The 16,776-nt window shown below is 45.8% G+C and overlaps 1 protein-coding gene across 2 annotated transcripts in view; it reads right to left on the reverse strand.

Annotated features, from left to right (window-relative positions):
• Positions 1–16,776, reverse strand: part of RAB6B (RAB6B, member RAS oncogene family) — a 61,813-nt gene that overhangs the window by 12,632 nt on the left and 32,405 nt on the right. The window lies entirely within an intron of this gene.

Here is a 16,776-nt window from a genome sequence, read left to right on the forward strand (position 1 = left end):
ATGTCCCTCAGAGGAAGTGGGCTGGAGCCAAGTAAGGGTGAGGACAGGTTTTCAGGGAGGTACAAAAGGGCTTTGTGAAGGGGACAGGAGAACCAGGTGAGGAACTTCCCCAGGGTCAAGGCCACTGGCAGGTGTATCTCCTGCCCTCCTCAGGTGGAGGCCTCGTCTCCCTGCCCAAGCCTGCTTGACCTCACTGGCTCCCACCCTCACAGCCTCCCTGCGAGGCTGCTGGAATTCGGATACCCAGGCTCGAGTTCCTTACTGCCCCCGGCAGGCAGGGGCAGGGTGGAGAGCAGGGCAGCTTGCTGCTGTGTGGGCAGCAGAGACCAGCTGGCCTTCCTCAGGGCCATCACAAACCACCCAGAGCAGCATCTTCCTGGGAAATCACAGTGACCCTTTCCTACCCAAACCAACATATTAGGAGCCAACTGTCCCCAGCACACCTAGGCCATACCTGTGCACTCTTACCTGGCACTGGGGAAGGCGGCTGGGCACGGTGCAGTCAGCCTTGTGGCCAGATGGCCAGGACCCACCACTCACTGGGTGACCTTGGGCAGGCCACCTAACCTCTCTGGGCTCACCTGCCCACAGCATGATAGGAGCCACAGCCCTCCTATGATAGGAGCTAAGATGCTGTTGGTGTGAAATGGAGATGTCACTGCTATGTAGTTAATAATAATGAAGACTCAGACATAGCCTGAACATCTAGGACACTGATTAAGTACAGCGTGGCACACCCATGTGATCAGAATCCTTGGCAGCCATTTAAAATCATGACTCCACCCCAAAACTGCTAGAAGTCATACAGGAATTCAGTAAAGTGGCAGGATATAAAATCAATGCACAGAAATCAGTGGCATTCCTATACACCAACAACAGTACAGAAGAAAGAGAAATTAAGGAGTCGATCCCATTTACAATTGTACCCAAAACCATAAGATACCTAGGAATAAACCTAACCAAAGAGGCAAAAAATCTGTACTCAGAAAACTATAAAATACTCATGAAAGAAACTGAGGAAGACACAAAGAAATGGAAAAATGTTCCATGCTCATGGATTGGAAGAACAAATATTGTGAAGATGTCAATGCTACCTAGAGCAATCTACACATTCAATGCAATCCCCATCAAAATACCATCCACTTTTTTCCAAGAAATGGAGCAAATCATCCTAAAATTTGTATGGAATCAGAAGAGACCCCCGAATAGCCAGAGGAATGTTGAAAAGGAAAAGCAAAGCTGGCAGCATCACAATTCTGGACTTCCAGCTCTATTACAAAGCTGTCACATCAAGACAGTATGGTACTGGCACAAAAACAGACACATAGATCAGTGGAACAGAACACAGAGCCCAGAAATGGACCCTCAACTCTATGGTCAACTCATCTTCGACAAAGCAGGAAAGAATGTCCAATGGAAAAAAGACAGTCTCTTCAACAAATGATGTTGGGAAAATTGGACAGCCACATGCTGAAGAATGAAACTGGACCATTTCCTTACAACACACACAGAAATACACTCCAAATGGTTGAAAGACCTAAATGTGAGACAGGAGTCCATCAACATCCTAAAGGAGAACACAGGCAGCAACCTCTTCGACCTCAGCCACAGCAACTTCTTCCTAGAAATATCGCCAAAGGGCAAAAATGAACTATTGGGACTTCATCGAGATAAGAAGCTTTTGCACAGCAGAAGAAACAGTCAACAAAACCAAAAGACAACCGATAGAATGGGAGAAGATATCTGCAAACGACATATCAGACAAAGGGCTAGTATCCAAAATCTATACAGAACTTCTTAAACTCCACACCCAAAGAACAAATGATCCAATCAAGAAATGGGCAGAAGACTTGAACAGACATTTCTGCAAAGAAGACATCCAAATGGCCAACAGACACATGAAAAAGTGCTCAACATTGCTCGGCATCAGGGAAATCCAAATCAAAACCTCAATGAGATACCACCTCACACCAGTCAGAATGGCTAAAATTAACATGTCAGGAAATGACAGATGTTGGCGGGGATGCGGAGAAAGGGGAACCCTCCTCCACTGCTGGTGGGAATGCAAGCTGGTGCAACCACTCTGGAAAACAGTATGGAGGTTCCTCAAAAAGTTGAAAATAGAGCTACCATATGACCCAGCAATTGCACTACTGGGTATTTACCCCAAAGATACAAATGTAGGGATCTGAAGGGGTACGAGCACCCCAATGTTTATAGCAGCAATGTCCACAAGCGCCAAACCGTGGACAGAGCCAAGATGTCCATCGACAGATGAATGGATAAAGAAGATGTGGTATATATATACAATGGAATATTATGCAGCCATTACAAGGAATGAAATCTTGCCATTTGCAATGATGTGGATGGAACTAGAGGGTATTATACTGAGCAAAATAAGTCAATCAGAGAAAGACATGTATCATATGATCTCACTGATATGAGGAATTCTTAATCTCAGGAAACAAACTGAGTGTTGCTGGAGTGGTGGGGGGTGGAGGGATGGGGTGGCTGGGTGATAGACATTGGGGAGGGTATGTGCTATGGTGAGTGCTGTGAATTGTGCAAGACTGTTGAATCATAGACTTGTGCCTCTGAAACAAATAATACAGTATATGTTAATTTAAAAAGAAGAAGAAGAAAAAGAAGGAGAAGAAGATAGCAGGAAGGGAAAAATGAAGGGGGGGAAATCGGAGGGGGAGACAAACCATGAGAGACTATGGACTCTGAGAAACGAACTGAGGGTTCTAGAGGGGAGGGGGGTGGGGGGATGGGTTAGCCTGGTGATGGGTATTAAGGAGGGCACGTTCTGCGCGGAGCACTGGGTGTTATACCAAACAATGAATCATGGAACACTACATCAAAAACTAATGATGTAACGTATGGTGATTAACATAATAAAAAATAAATTAAAAATGCTCATTAATACAAAAATGAATAAATAAATAAAATCATGTTCTTGAAAAATATTTAAGGATTTGAGGAAAGGGTCATCAAGTGAAAAAAAGCAGGTTGTAAACATCATGTATAGTGTGATCCCAATGTGATGAGCTGAAGTAAGAGAAGTATTTTTCATCTTTTCTTAGATACTAAAATGAAGGGAATACACTAAGCCTTAATAACACGAATGTGAATAATGGCATTCTGGGCAATTTTTTTTTTTTTTGCTTCCTTCATTATAATTTCCTCTTTTTTCTACAATAAACGTGTAATAGTTCTAAAAGCAGAAACAGAATAAACAAAAATATAAGATTAAAAATAAGCTTAACTGTATGGGAAACTGTGCTGCAACTTCTGATTACAAAAACCCACAACCCAGGGAAGCCTGAGGAAATAGAAAAACCCAAGTCTGCAGGTCCCAGGTGGTCTGCAAGCATGTGCATGTATATTCGGACCCCCCAACTCATTCCACAAAGGAGTTAAAAGTGGCTGTATGCCCCCCAGAAACCTGCTTTAATGCAAAGTTGTGGAGTGTCGAGGCATCTCACAATTCTAGAACATGGGTGCTAGACACACACCTTAGACATAACCCAATCCAGCCGCTCACTTTGGAGATGAAAGACTAGGGAAGCTAAAGGGCATGCCTGGTGTGACTTTATGAGTCAGGGGCAGAGCTGCAAGGGTCAGCACTGAAAGCTTCATATCACTTGGGCTCCTTCTACCCCAGCTTGGCACACCTTTCCTATGTGGTGTAGTCACTGGGGAACAAGTCTGGAATCGACAAGTGGCTTAAGTCACACAACATTCACTAATGGATGAAGCGTGACAGTCCTCATCTTCTCCTACCCTTAAGGAGAAATGTGCAGACCAGGTGGAAATCTCTCACTTCATCAGTGCTCCATGCGCTCCCCAGGGAGCGCCAAGCTCCTTCAGTAAAGTGACCCTGGAGCTGAAAACCGGGTGTGTGACCTCAGGATTGGTGGCAGGGACTGCTGGCTATCCCCGATATGTAGTGTCCCTTTCTACTGTAATAGGATTCTAGATGTGTACATGGCTCAATGGCTGTCCCAAATGAAGATGGGATTTCCCAACTTCCTTTGCAGGTAGGTGGCTAAATTCTGGCCAGTGGGATGTGAAGGTGATGTAGGCATCTTCTGGGATGGGTCCTTCATGGGGGGTGGGGGACATGCTCACAGCTGCCCTCTTTCCCTTTCCTGCGGCTTAGAATGAAGACAGGTGGTGGTGAGTCACACTGGCCCATCCAGATGAAGATGATATAGGAGTGATGACAGAGCCACCAGATGGAGGAAGCCTGAATCTCTGACCCAGGCAAGCCACCTCAATACCCTAGACTGCTTACACCCAGACTGTTGCGTGAAAGTGAATGAAACTTCTATTTTGCTTAAGCTACTGTTAGTTTGGGTTTCTTTTAACACAGACTAACAATAGTCTAACCAATAGACCAAAGAACCATGGAGAAACATATCCTTCAAAGATAGGCAACATGGACGGTGATGGTGATAAGAATTCTTGACATTCTTGTAACAATGACAACCCCAATCTACCTCACGTGGGCACAGGCCACTTCTGCTTCCATGGAGGACTGAGAAGTCACCAGATGACAAGAATTGTGCCATTTGGATCAAGCCTTGGCAAAGCTCAACTCAGTGGCCTCCACAACCATAAACGCCATTACTGAGGCCCACATACTTTATCTCCATCGCTCCTCACAAAAGCCTGACCACATGAATGGTACTGAGGAAAGAGTCTGGAAGAGGCCAACCTTCTCCCTCTCCAGCTCTCTCCCACCTTTAGTCCCACTTCCATGCTTCTTCCACATCAGAGAGACATCTGGTTCCTTAACTGGACCACTCTGTCCCCACCAAGCTAGGCCACTGAGCCACAGCAAACCTTTCCATGGCTGTACAGATTCTTGCCAAAGCACAGGCATTGTCCCTGGGAATGGCTGAACCATCAGCTCGGCCCAAAAATATATTCCTATGTTTAGTTTCCAATAATGGCTGAGTAGTTTCTATCAAGTTAACCCTCCCACAGATAACTATTATAAACTGTGGAAAATACAAGAAATAATTTTTAAGCACTGAAGAGTGATCAAAAGCTGGCAGAAAATGGAGGGGTTACAATCTCTGAAGGAAGGAAGAGAACAAAGTGAGATCTGACATTTAACCAATTTTTTCCCCTGAGGTACCTTCCTTGTTCTATAAGTTAGAAGGACTTGGTAAACACCTCAGGCTTTCCATGGGAAACCCAGAAGGGCTGGGTTTCATCTCAGGACTGAGGGTCACACCAGAGGACTGAAGGAAAAACCCAAAGTGACTTCTCTTAACAAAACTTAAACATGGTAAATAATCCCTGCCCCGCCTCCCAAAAAAGATAAACTGTCCACAATTTAACTGCCTATTAAAATAAAACTCAACACTCTTCAGAGGAAGGTAACAGAATCCAAGAATCTCTACAACTTATTACAGGCACACCTCTTGTTACTATGCTTCACTTTATTGTACTTTGCAGATAACTGTTTTTCACAAATTGAAGGTCTGTGGGAACTCTGTGTAGAGCAAGTCTATTGGGGCCATTTTTCCAACAGCGTTTGCTCACTTTGTGTCTGTCACATTTTGATAATTCTCATAATATTTCAAAATTTTCATCATTATTACATTTTTTTATGGTCATCTGTGATCAGTGATCTTTGGTGATACTACTATTATTGATTTGGAGTGCCATGAACTGCACTCATATAAGACAGCGAACTTAATCCATAAATGTTGTGTGTATTCTGACTATTCCACCAACTGGCCATTCTTCAATCTCTCCCTTGCCTCAGGCCTCCCTATTCCCTGAGACACAACAATATGGAAATCAGGCCAATGAATAACCCACAATGGCCTCTAAGGGTTCATGTGAAAGGAAGAGCTGCCCATCTCTCACTTTAAATCTAAAGCTAGAAATGATTCAGCTTAGTGAGGAAGGATGTCGAAAGCTGAGATAGGTTGAAAGGTAGGCCTCTTGCACCACACGGTTAGCCACGTTGTGAACACAAAGGAAAAGTTCTTGAAGGAAATTAAGAGTGCTATTCCAGTGAACACATGGGCAATAAGAAAACAGCCATATCGCTGATATGGAGAAAGTGTTAGTGGTCTGAATGGAAGATCAAACCAGCCACAATATTCCCTTAAGCCAAAGCCTCATCCAGAGCAAGGCCCTGACTCTCTTGAATTCTATGAACACTGAGAGGTGAGAAAGCTGCAGAAGAAAAGTCTGAAGCCAGCACAGGTTTAAGGGAAGAAGCCATCTTCATAACGTCAAAGTGCAAGGTGAAGCAGCAAGTGCTGATGTAGAAGCTACAGCAAGTGATCCAGAAGATCGAGCTAAGATAACCAATGAAGGAGGATGCTCTAAGTAACAGATTTTCAGTGTAGACAAAACAGCCTTATGCTAGAAGAAGATGCCGTCTAGGACTTTCATAGCTAGCTAACGATTGATTGATTGATTGGAGAGAGGGAGAGAGCATGAGCAGTGGGGAGGGACAGAGGGAGAGGGAGAAGCAGGCTCCCCACTGAGCAGGGAGTCTGATGCAGGACTCGATCCCAGGACCCTGAAATCATGACCTGAGCTGAAGGCAGATGCTTAACCAACTAAGCCAACTAGGCACCCCTAGGACTTTCATAGCTAGAGAGGAGAAGTCAATGCCTGGCTTCAAAGCTCCAAAAGACAGGACTCCCTTGTTAAGGGCCAGTGCAGATGGTCACTTTAAGTTGAAGCCAGTGCTCATGTACTATTCCAAAATCCTAGGGTCCTAAAGAATTAAGCTCTGCCTGTGCTCTATAAATGCAACAATAAAACGTGGAGGACAGCACATCTATTCACAACATGGTTTACTGAATATTTTAAGCCCACTATTGAGACTTACTGCTCAGCAAAAAGGGATTCCTTTCAAAATATTATTGCCGATTAACAAAGCACCCAGTCATCCAAGAGCTATGATAGAGACGTTCGATGAGATTAACGTTGTTTTCGTGCCTGCTAACACAACAACCATCCTGCAGCCCATGGATCAAGTTGTAATTCTGACTTTTAAGTCTTATTATTAAAGAAATACATTTCGTAAGGCTCTAGCGGCCAGAGATTGCGGTTCACCTGATGGATCTGGACAAAGTGAACTGAAACCTTCTGGAAAGGATTCACCATTCTAGATGCCATTAAGAACGTTTGTGATTCATGGGAAGAGGTCAAAACATAAACATTAACAAGAGTTTGGAAGTTGATTCCAGCACTCATGGATGACTTGGAGGGTTTAAGACTTCAGCAGAAGAAGTTAACTGGAGCAAGAGATCTAGAAGTGAAGCCTGAGGATGGAACTGAACTGCTGCAATCTCACAATACAACTTGAACAGATGAGGATTCGCTTCTTATGGAAGAGAAAAGAAAGTGGTTTCTTAAGATGGAATCTATTCCTGGTGAAGATGCTGTGAAGACTGTTGAAGTGACAACAAAGGACTGAGAATTTTTCATAAACTTAGTTGATAAAGCAGCAGCAGGATTTGAGAGGACTGATTGCAATTCTGAAAGAAGTTCTACTGTGGGTAAAAATGCTATCAAACAGCATCACATGCTACAGAGAAATCGTTTGTGAAAGAGTCAATTGCTGTGACAAACTTCATTGCTGTCTTATTTTAAAAGCCACCTCAACCTTCAGCAATCACCATCCTGATCAGTCAGCAGCCACCAATACTGAGGCAAGACCCCAGCAAAATGATTACAACTTGCTGAAAGCTTAGATGACAGTATTTTATAATAATAAAGTTTTTTAAAGTAAGGTACATATGTTATTTTTTTAGTCATAATGTTATTATATGCTTAATAGACTATGGTGTAGTATAAACATAACTTTTATATTCACTGGGAAACCAAAAAATTCACTTGTTTCATTTTATCAGAATACGCAACTTTACTGCTACGGTCTGGAACCAAACCTGCAGTATCTCCAAGATATGTCTGTTTTCACAATGTCCACTACGCAATAAAACAGGGTTTAGACATGTGAAGGAGGAGGAAATTCAAGCCATAATCAAGAAAACAGAACCCCAAATGAACCAGATGCTGGATGAGCAGAGAAAGACTTTATAATAATTGTTAAAAGTATGTTACAAATACAAAGGAAAAGATGAATGATGGATTTCAAGAGGGATATATGGAAATTCTAAGAACAAAAACTGAAAACCTCAACACTACAAAATACAATACCTGAACTAAAAATGCACAGGATTTGTGTTAACAGCAGCTAGAACGCTGCAGAAGAAAGGTCAGTGAACTTGAAGAGAGGCTAAAATAAATTGTTCAAACTGGAGCACAGAGAGAAAAAAAAAGATACAATAAAAATGAACAGTCTCCAGAACTGCTAGGACAGTATCAAGTGATCTGCTATACATGCAATTGGTGTCCCATAGAGTAGACAGAATAAGCAAAAAGACTTTTGAAACAATAATAGCTAAAATTTTCTCCGGTTTGGTTAGAAACATCAACCCATGGTACCAAGAAGTTCAGTGAACCTACAACACGATAAAAGAAAACCACACCTGGGCACGTCACAGTCAAACTGCTGAAACCAAAAATACAGAGAAAACCTTGATAGCAGCCAGAAAACAGAAAGACACATTATACACAAGGGGAATAATGCCAAGAATGATGGTTGATTTCTCATCAGAAACAATGGAAGACAAAAGACAGGGGAAAAGCATCTTTCAAGTTCCTAAAGAAACAGCATCACCGCCACCATCATGTCAGCCCACAATTCCACGGCCAGTGTCACTTTTGTTCAGAAATGAAGGCAAAATATTTTCAGATAAGGGGAAGCTGTGATAGTCTGTCACCAGTGGGCCCTAATTATAAGAAATGCTTTAGGCTACAGGAAAATGTTATGAATGGAAATTTGCATCTTTAAAGAAGGAATAGAAGAGCACCGCAAATGGTAAATCAATGCGTAAATATAAAAACATGTGACTTGTCCTCAATCACCTCCCAACTTCCATCCATATCAGTGATAGGTCATAACCTGCTCCCCTGTTCTTCCGTCCTCAGTATGGCTCTCTCTCAGAAGATGGCCTCAAATCTCACTTTTCAGCATTAGGTATAAAGCACTTTGACTCTCTGCATTTACCTTTAATACAACAACAGGGGTAGGCACAGTAATGGTGACGAAACATCCGAGTACTGAGCCTCTGCCAGCCAACGTGCGGGGTGCTTGACGTGCCTTACTGCACTGATCTCTTCTAGGAACTTCTTCCTTTCTCTGTTCCTAAAATGTTGCTTGGTGTTCTCTGTCCTGTGTCAGGAGACCTCATTACTCTCACAGCTTCAGTCTACATCGCAGGCCTTTCCTCTGTCCTGAGCCTCAGGTCCAGGTATCCGACTGTTTAGTAGACATCTCACTAGACACGGTGTGTCCCACAGGGAGCCCATCATCTCCCTCCAGCAACGGCACCTCCACCACCCCAGGTGCCCAAGCCTCTGGAAGCCCTCCCGAGTCGCTGCTCTTCACCTGCTCTCTCGTCTGCTCCCTCAAATCGGAAGAATCACTGAGCTGATGACTTTGCCCCTGGAGCATTTCGCCTCTCCATTCTCAGCATCCCCATCAGCACTGCCCGGGCTTCAGACCTCAGACTTCTTTTGTCTGAATAACCTCAACAGCTTCCTGACTGGTCTCTCTGCCCTCAGGCTCTCCCCTTATAACTCATCTGTCATCCAGCACCAGGGTTATCTTTCCAAAACATAAATCTGATCACTTCATTCCCTCACTGTCCCTAGAAAATAGTCTAAACACTTCACTTGGTCTACAAACTGTTCAGGGCCTGCCCTTCACTTCCTCTGGTCTCATTTCCCTCATGTCCAGCTTTTACTTTATACTTTAATAATAATGCTCTGGTCAAGATACCACACACACAAGTCACTTTGTGTTTCTGTGCCTTATCTAATGCTGTTCCCTCCTCTGGAAGGTTCTTCCTTCCAGAGGAAGGTTTTCTTTAAAACCTATTCAGATTCAGCTCCTCTGCAAGTCATTTTCTGAGCCCTCCGGTTGGCCTCAGGGCCCTTCACTTAACAGTTTCTATATGAAACTGGAAAGCTCTCATACCGGTCAGTCTCTACTACTGGCCAGTGATTCAGCGATTCTCAACATGTAGCGCATGGCCCACTTGCTTCAGAAACACATCAGGAGCTTGTTAAACTTGCAGATGCCTGAGTCCCACCCAGACACACAGAGGCACAATCTCTGGGGTGTCAGTCTTGAACCAGAATTCCAGATAAGCCTACAGATAATTCATTTGTGCAGTGAAGTTTTGCAAACAACTGCCAAGACTCTGAGCTTGCGCTGGAATCAGCCAGAGGAGGCTGTGGTATCCAGAAGGAGGGGCAGACTCCCTACCTGGGGTGCGAGACAGAGGGAGATGCCCATGTACACAGAAGGTGCTATTCATGAGGAAACCAAGGCTCCTCCAGAAACTAAGGTCACACGGGTGACTTGTGTGGCAGAAGCAGGATTTGAATGCAGGTCTCCCTTACTGCAAAGCCTCTGCTTTTGACTACTCAGCTTCCCAAAATCCCTTCATTTCTGAATCTGTCACTGCCCCCTGAAGCTGTCATTGGGTTTGCACAAGGGTCACATCCTGTCTGGCTTCCTATTGTCAGACTCTTAGGGTCATTAGCCATAATAGCTCAGCAGAGCCCACCTAAGAGGAACTGCATTTGCATTTTAACAAGGACAACAAAAGTCAGCTCTCTAAGGACTGAGCAAAAACAAGAACTTTTAAGATGGCCTTGGCTGGGCCTTGGTTACCAGGAAATTTCTAGCTCCTTGGCATCATCCATTTTCCCAGACACAAGGCACAAGCAGTTGGCCCCACACCATTGCCAGCTGGAGCCCATCTCTCAGACCCTGGGCAGCTCCTTTCTGGCAAGCACTGCAAGTAAGTAATACTCACTTTCTCATCCTCGAATGCCTACTATGTGTTGGTCACAGAGCTGAACGAGCCCCCATCCCTGCCCATGAGCAGCTGTTGCCTGCCCTGGAATGCTCCTCCACATGGTTAATGCCTAGTCAGAGTTTCAGACCCATCCCTGCACTTCCAACCTTTCTGAGGAGCTAAGATTAGCACACAGAACTGTGGTCCTTGACGGATGGAAAGGACCAGTGTGGTGAGAAGGACTCTAAGAGAAGGGGGACCCTGCTTCTGATTTCCTGAGGCAAGATGAGGGAAATATGCAAGTCCTCGAGTGAATACTAACTTTCCAGCAGGTGAAAATGGGGGTGTAGTGGAGGATGGGAAATGTGGGGAGAAAAGCCCAGATGGAGGGAATGGGAGAGTTCTGATTTCCGTCATGGCAGAGCTCCTATCAGACCAACCTGCTTGCAGATTGCTATTATAAACTCTGAACAGAATACAACGAACAATTATCTGAAGGCACTGCAAAGGGACCAAAAGCAGGTAGAAACTGGAGGAGAGTCAACTTAAAAAAACGGGAACAGCCCTGGGTGAAGTTCCTGTTTATATTATGACTGCTCACTCACCTGAGGGCAGCCCTGGCTGGAGCTCAGGGGTCGCTAAAATTTGGCAAGAAACCCACAGTCCTACTATTTGAGAAACAAGCCAGATCCCAAAGCCACCACAACAGCCAGAAAATGTGGGAAATCCTAAACATGAGAAAGCCACAGGGAGGGCACTCCAAATTCTACATATGAAAGCTGCCCAAATCTCTGAACGACCCAAGCCGACCCCAAGCAGCCTACCTAAATCGGAAAACAAAACAGAACAAACAAATCTGATAGGACTTTAATTTGTTGCCTACTACAGGGAAGCGAATGGAGAATCTGGATCCACAAATATTCTTCCAAAGGAACAAACAGAAGCCACAGTATTAATCACAACATGTAGGATAAATCTTGATTTACTGAGCATATGAAGTGCAAACCATATTCAAGAAAAAAGAGAACAGGTGGAGACCAATGTTGAGGTGACCCAGATACTGAAGGTAGCAAACAGTTTAAAGTAGCTAATATGATTATGCTCAAATATATAGAGAAATATGCTCATAACCAAGGCACAGATTAAAAAAAAAATCTCAGCAGAAAAAGAGAAACTATACAGGAGAACCAAATACAAACTTAGAACTGAAAAATAAATATCTGAAATTTTAAAATCACTGATGGGCTTGACGGCACATATGAGATGAAACAGCAAATGTGAAAACAGATCAACAGAAATTATCTGACAGGATGATAGGGGGACACCAAGCAAGAAGAACAATTAGCCACCCAGGCAGAATCCTCAGTGATTCCCTCTTACCTACCACAACCCACACTCCCTCTTGAAGGCCCGCACACGTCACAAAGGGGTGTGTGTGCTGATGAACAAGGATGGGTAGACCCATGGACAAGCGGAGATACACACGTGTGCATGCAACTACATATTCATTTGCATGTACAAGTATGTGTATGCGGGTAGGAATGGGTGTGTTATGCTTGCGTGGGTGAGTGTGGGGTGGGGAGAGGGTCACTTCTGCTTTGAAGGTAAAGCCCAGATCCATGATATGCTCACAGCCCTGGTGCTGCCAGGAGGCTCAGAAGCTGAGGTGACCGGGAGCCTTCACAGGCCCTTGGAGAGAAGGAAAGGGCAGATTTCTGCCAGCAAATGTAGGCTTCCTTCAACGCCTCCCTGGGCTGACCATGGCCAGTCCCAGAGGATGCTGCTAGCAGAGTACCCCACCTTCACCAAATGGACCTGGTTGGGATCATGTGCTGTTTTCAGTGACCTCTGCCAATGCTTTGACAGGGTCTGAGTACTCTGTGATGGGCTTTGGAAAAACACTGGGTTGGAAGCGTCTCCTCTCTAAAATGGGGATAATCATAGCCTCCTCCAAGGACTGCAGATCACATGAGTTAGACTACACATAGGTACTCTGCATAAACAAAAATGAGGACTGACCAGCTGACCAGAGGATTTCTGAGAGAAGCTGTAGAAACCCACCGCAAAGAAGACCCTCCCACGTTTCTTAAACTGGCTATGGGAAATACATCCCCATGCAGCGACCTACAGGACAAAGGTAAACTGTAATCAAGTGTTTCTGAGAAAGGCTGCATACTCTAGCTCCTAGTGGAAAGCCATAAAACACACTCCACAGTAAAGGCTCTGAGAAGTCCCGCACTAAAGAAACAGGAACAATTACACGGAATCCAACATTTGCCAAGCTTCCTTGCTCTAGGAAACTTTGTGCTTATAATCCCTGTTAACATCCCTTATTAAAAAACTAGTGTTCCCAGGGCTTCAGGGAAGGCTGACTGGGTTCTAAAGGAGACCACATCTCTCTTCTAGCTTGTCATGGAGTCTGAGTCAAAGTATTCATTCTCAGTACTTCATTTCCTCTTATAAATAAATTAGTCTTGCTGGTAACTATGCCACAGGAATGCAAAGAGGATACCAAGACACATGGGCAGCAGGCTTGATTTTGGGGGCTGGGCTCTCCTGCCAGTCCATGATCCATGATCCTCCCCTCCCCTCCTCAGCTATGCTGCCTGCTGCCCTCCCCAGGAGGCTGGGCTGCACTCTGCACTCCACTACTTATTCCTTTAGTATCATGTTTCCAAACTGCCCTGTGTATGAAAAATGGCAGGCATTTCATTTTATACAAAATATGAGAAATCTTAACAAACACAGATTTCCCAGCCATGTCTCCATCGACCTTCTTCTGAAGGTGGTGTTACACAGTGTCAATGGGGACTCAGACACAGTGCAGAACGATGGTCCATTACACGCCTCTCTCTGCATAAGAGAGCCATCGGCCCAGTGGATCCCCAAGAAAAGAGATGCTTCCTGAGGCACTTGTTGAAATCTTTTTTGCTATGTGCATTTATTATGAAATGTAATTTTGCATCCACATTCTGACAAGACACAGTAATAAAGTAATAAAATAAAACAAGGAAGTCTGCATGGTGATTTGCATAAATTGACTCAAGACTTCTCAGGAAGAGAAATCATGAAAAGGAGCGCATGTGTGTCTTCCTAGCCTTGGCCAGGCCTTGGCCTTTGGCTGGGGAAGCATCCATAGTGGCAGAAAGGCAGCTAGGCAGGACAAGCCCTTGACAATGAAGCTGTCAGATGAGAGTATAGGGCAGTCATGCAAATTAGCATGCAAATAAGGCTGGCAAAACTTAAGGCTTCAGACTGGCAAGTGGGCACTGTGGGGGAAGAAGGCAGCAGCCTGTGGAAAACATGTTGGGCAGGGTCTGTCCTCCCCAGCAGCTAAGCACTGTGCTCTGGGGGAGGGGATGCTGACTCAGGAGGCCACTGGCTTCTTTCAGCCACTTCAGCTTCAAAGTCTGCACAGTCCTGGGGTCACTTTCCTCCCAGTGGAGAGTGGCTTGTGCCCATCACCACCCAATTTAAGTATTTTATACCAATTGCTCTTTTTTATCTCCTGGGGTCTGAAAGGTCAACCAAACAGTACGTACCTTCTGACTTGAAATAAGGGGTTAAATTTCAGCAAAATCAGTCAATCCCTTCAAAAGCCACGCAGACCGGGGATGTGTGGCCTGACACTCCCTCGGAGGCTTCCCAGAGGGCCACGAAAGGCTCCAAGCACAAAAGCCCTCTCCTTAACAGGGACAGAGATGCTCCAAATGGTGGACTTTTGAGGGTGTCTAAGAGCCATCTAAGGGTAACCTACCCAGTGAACAGGACAGACCACTGATATCTGGGGCACAGAACAGCATCATGAATCCCTTGCACTTACAGAATGTAGCAGGTGCTGCTGGTGGACTCACCCAATACCCACTGGCCATCTCTTACTCCCTTACTTGCCTACAGACAGTCAAAGTGACCTTCTGCTTTCCCAGCCTCTCCAAAGGCTAAGGGTGATGGGGTGACCCAATTCTGGCCAATAAGACATGGGCTGCAGTCTGCTGGGGTGGGGGGAGGGCATTCCAGGAAGCTCTTGCTTTCCTCTTTCTGCCTGAATGCAGAGGTGATGTCTGGGGCAGTAACAGCCAGCCTGCATGCACGTGGGAACCCAGATAGCGGAAGGAGGAACAGAGTGAGCGCAAGAGCCCAAGGCTTGGCAGCAGGATTGTGCAGCTGTGCCGCCTCATTCCCGCCATGACTGCTTGCACCTGGAAAACCTCAACCCCTCTTCTCAAGCCACCACTAGGCAGCTTTCTGTGCTAGGAGGTGACCCCCATTCCTAACTTGTATATGCTCACAAGAGAGGCGGGAAGGGCAGAGGACAGGAGTTGGGGGGGGGAAGACAAGATGTCAGAGCAAGAGCAGGTGTGCCCTCAGTCCAGAACCAGATCACTTCCAGACAGACCATGGGGCGGGGGGAACTGGTGGTACCCCAGGGGGCTCTTCTGAGGGCAGGGTCATCTTGCCAAGCTGCCTGGCACTCAGGGGCATTTACTCCACGCTATAAATCGTCCTGTCGCTAGAGTTAAGTGAGGACCAGGGTCCGAGGTCCGAGCACAGCAGCTTCTGGTGGAGCTGCCACGCACTGCGCAGGTGCAAGCACAGGCATGGTGGGGAGGCCCGTGGTTGCCCGGCCGACCCTCTGTTAGCGAGTTCTTGTTCACGCCGTCTCGTCACCATCAACCCAGCTGGTGGCAGGGCTGGTGCTGGTGTCTGCGACTTTTTATTCTGTTCTGCTTCCCTACATAGTATATCGTAATGCATATCTATGTCAACGGTACTTCTGCCCTATGATTTTCCATCATCCTGACTTTAAGACCGATGTGAGCTACGGTCAAAATACAAATTAACCACATTCTTACTGCCAAAGTTTGAGGCAACTGGTCTAGGTGATAGAGGGGTTAAATCCTATCCAAATAATTTCCAGGTTAAAAGAGAATGCAACACTAAGAAAGCAGGATGCTGGTCCAGGGTCTCTGAGCTAAGCGATAGACCCGGGATCTGACCCCAAGCCTCCTCTGCATGCAGAATCATTTTGAAGGAGAAAGAAAGAGCTGAGGTAAAAGGGAATGTGTGACCCCACTCTGACCACCTCCACCAGGGGCAGAAAATCCTATCCCTGTCTCCCCCAGGTGCTGGGCGGTTACCTGAACACTACATACAGATGCACAGCATCTTAGATTCTGTGGAGAGAGGCCCTCTGGTCCTCCACCTCCTTTCTACACTCCAACCCACAAGACTCATCAGTTCTTAGAGCTTCAGGAATCCAGCTTCTGCGCAACCACTCGAGGGTCTGCCCCACGTAACAGTCATTTTCAAACACCTTCGCTTGGCTGTTCCATCATTCTTTCCCACTAGACTCTTTGTTTCTCTTGGTGCTGATGGCACTGATGGTCTTCCAGGGTGTCTGGACAGAAACCCAGGGCCCACTCTGGCCCCTCCCTCTTCTGCATCCCACAGACCCTCTCTGTTCACTCATCCCTTCTACTGCCCTATAGTGTCTCTGTCCTTGGCCTAGGCCCCTCACTCATCTCCTATACAGCCCTACATAACTGCTCAGTCACACTCCTCCCTGCCCTGCCCCACAGAGCTGCATCCAGGTCTGTGTGAGCCCCGCCTGCAACCATCACCCCTGCCCCAGCCCAGTGCTCCACATCTGGCTTCTACAATCTCTGAAATCTTTACTCCCATCAGTACCCACAGTAGGAACCCTCAATAGCTTTCTGTTTCCTGCCTCATGAGCCCAAGCCTCTCTGAGCTTCCAGGGCCTTCCATAGTCCCAACATCTGGGCCTGTGTATCCACAAGGCAGGGCAGGCTCAGAGCCTAGGGCCCAGGGTACTTTTAGGAGGCCAAAAAAATATTTT

The sequence above is a fragment of the Zalophus californianus genome, chromosome 1 (genome assembly GCF_009762305.2).
Source record: "Zalophus californianus isolate mZalCal1 chromosome 1, mZalCal1.pri.v2, whole genome shotgun sequence".
Taxonomy (NCBI): Eukaryota; Metazoa; Chordata; class Mammalia; order Carnivora; family Otariidae; genus Zalophus; species Zalophus californianus.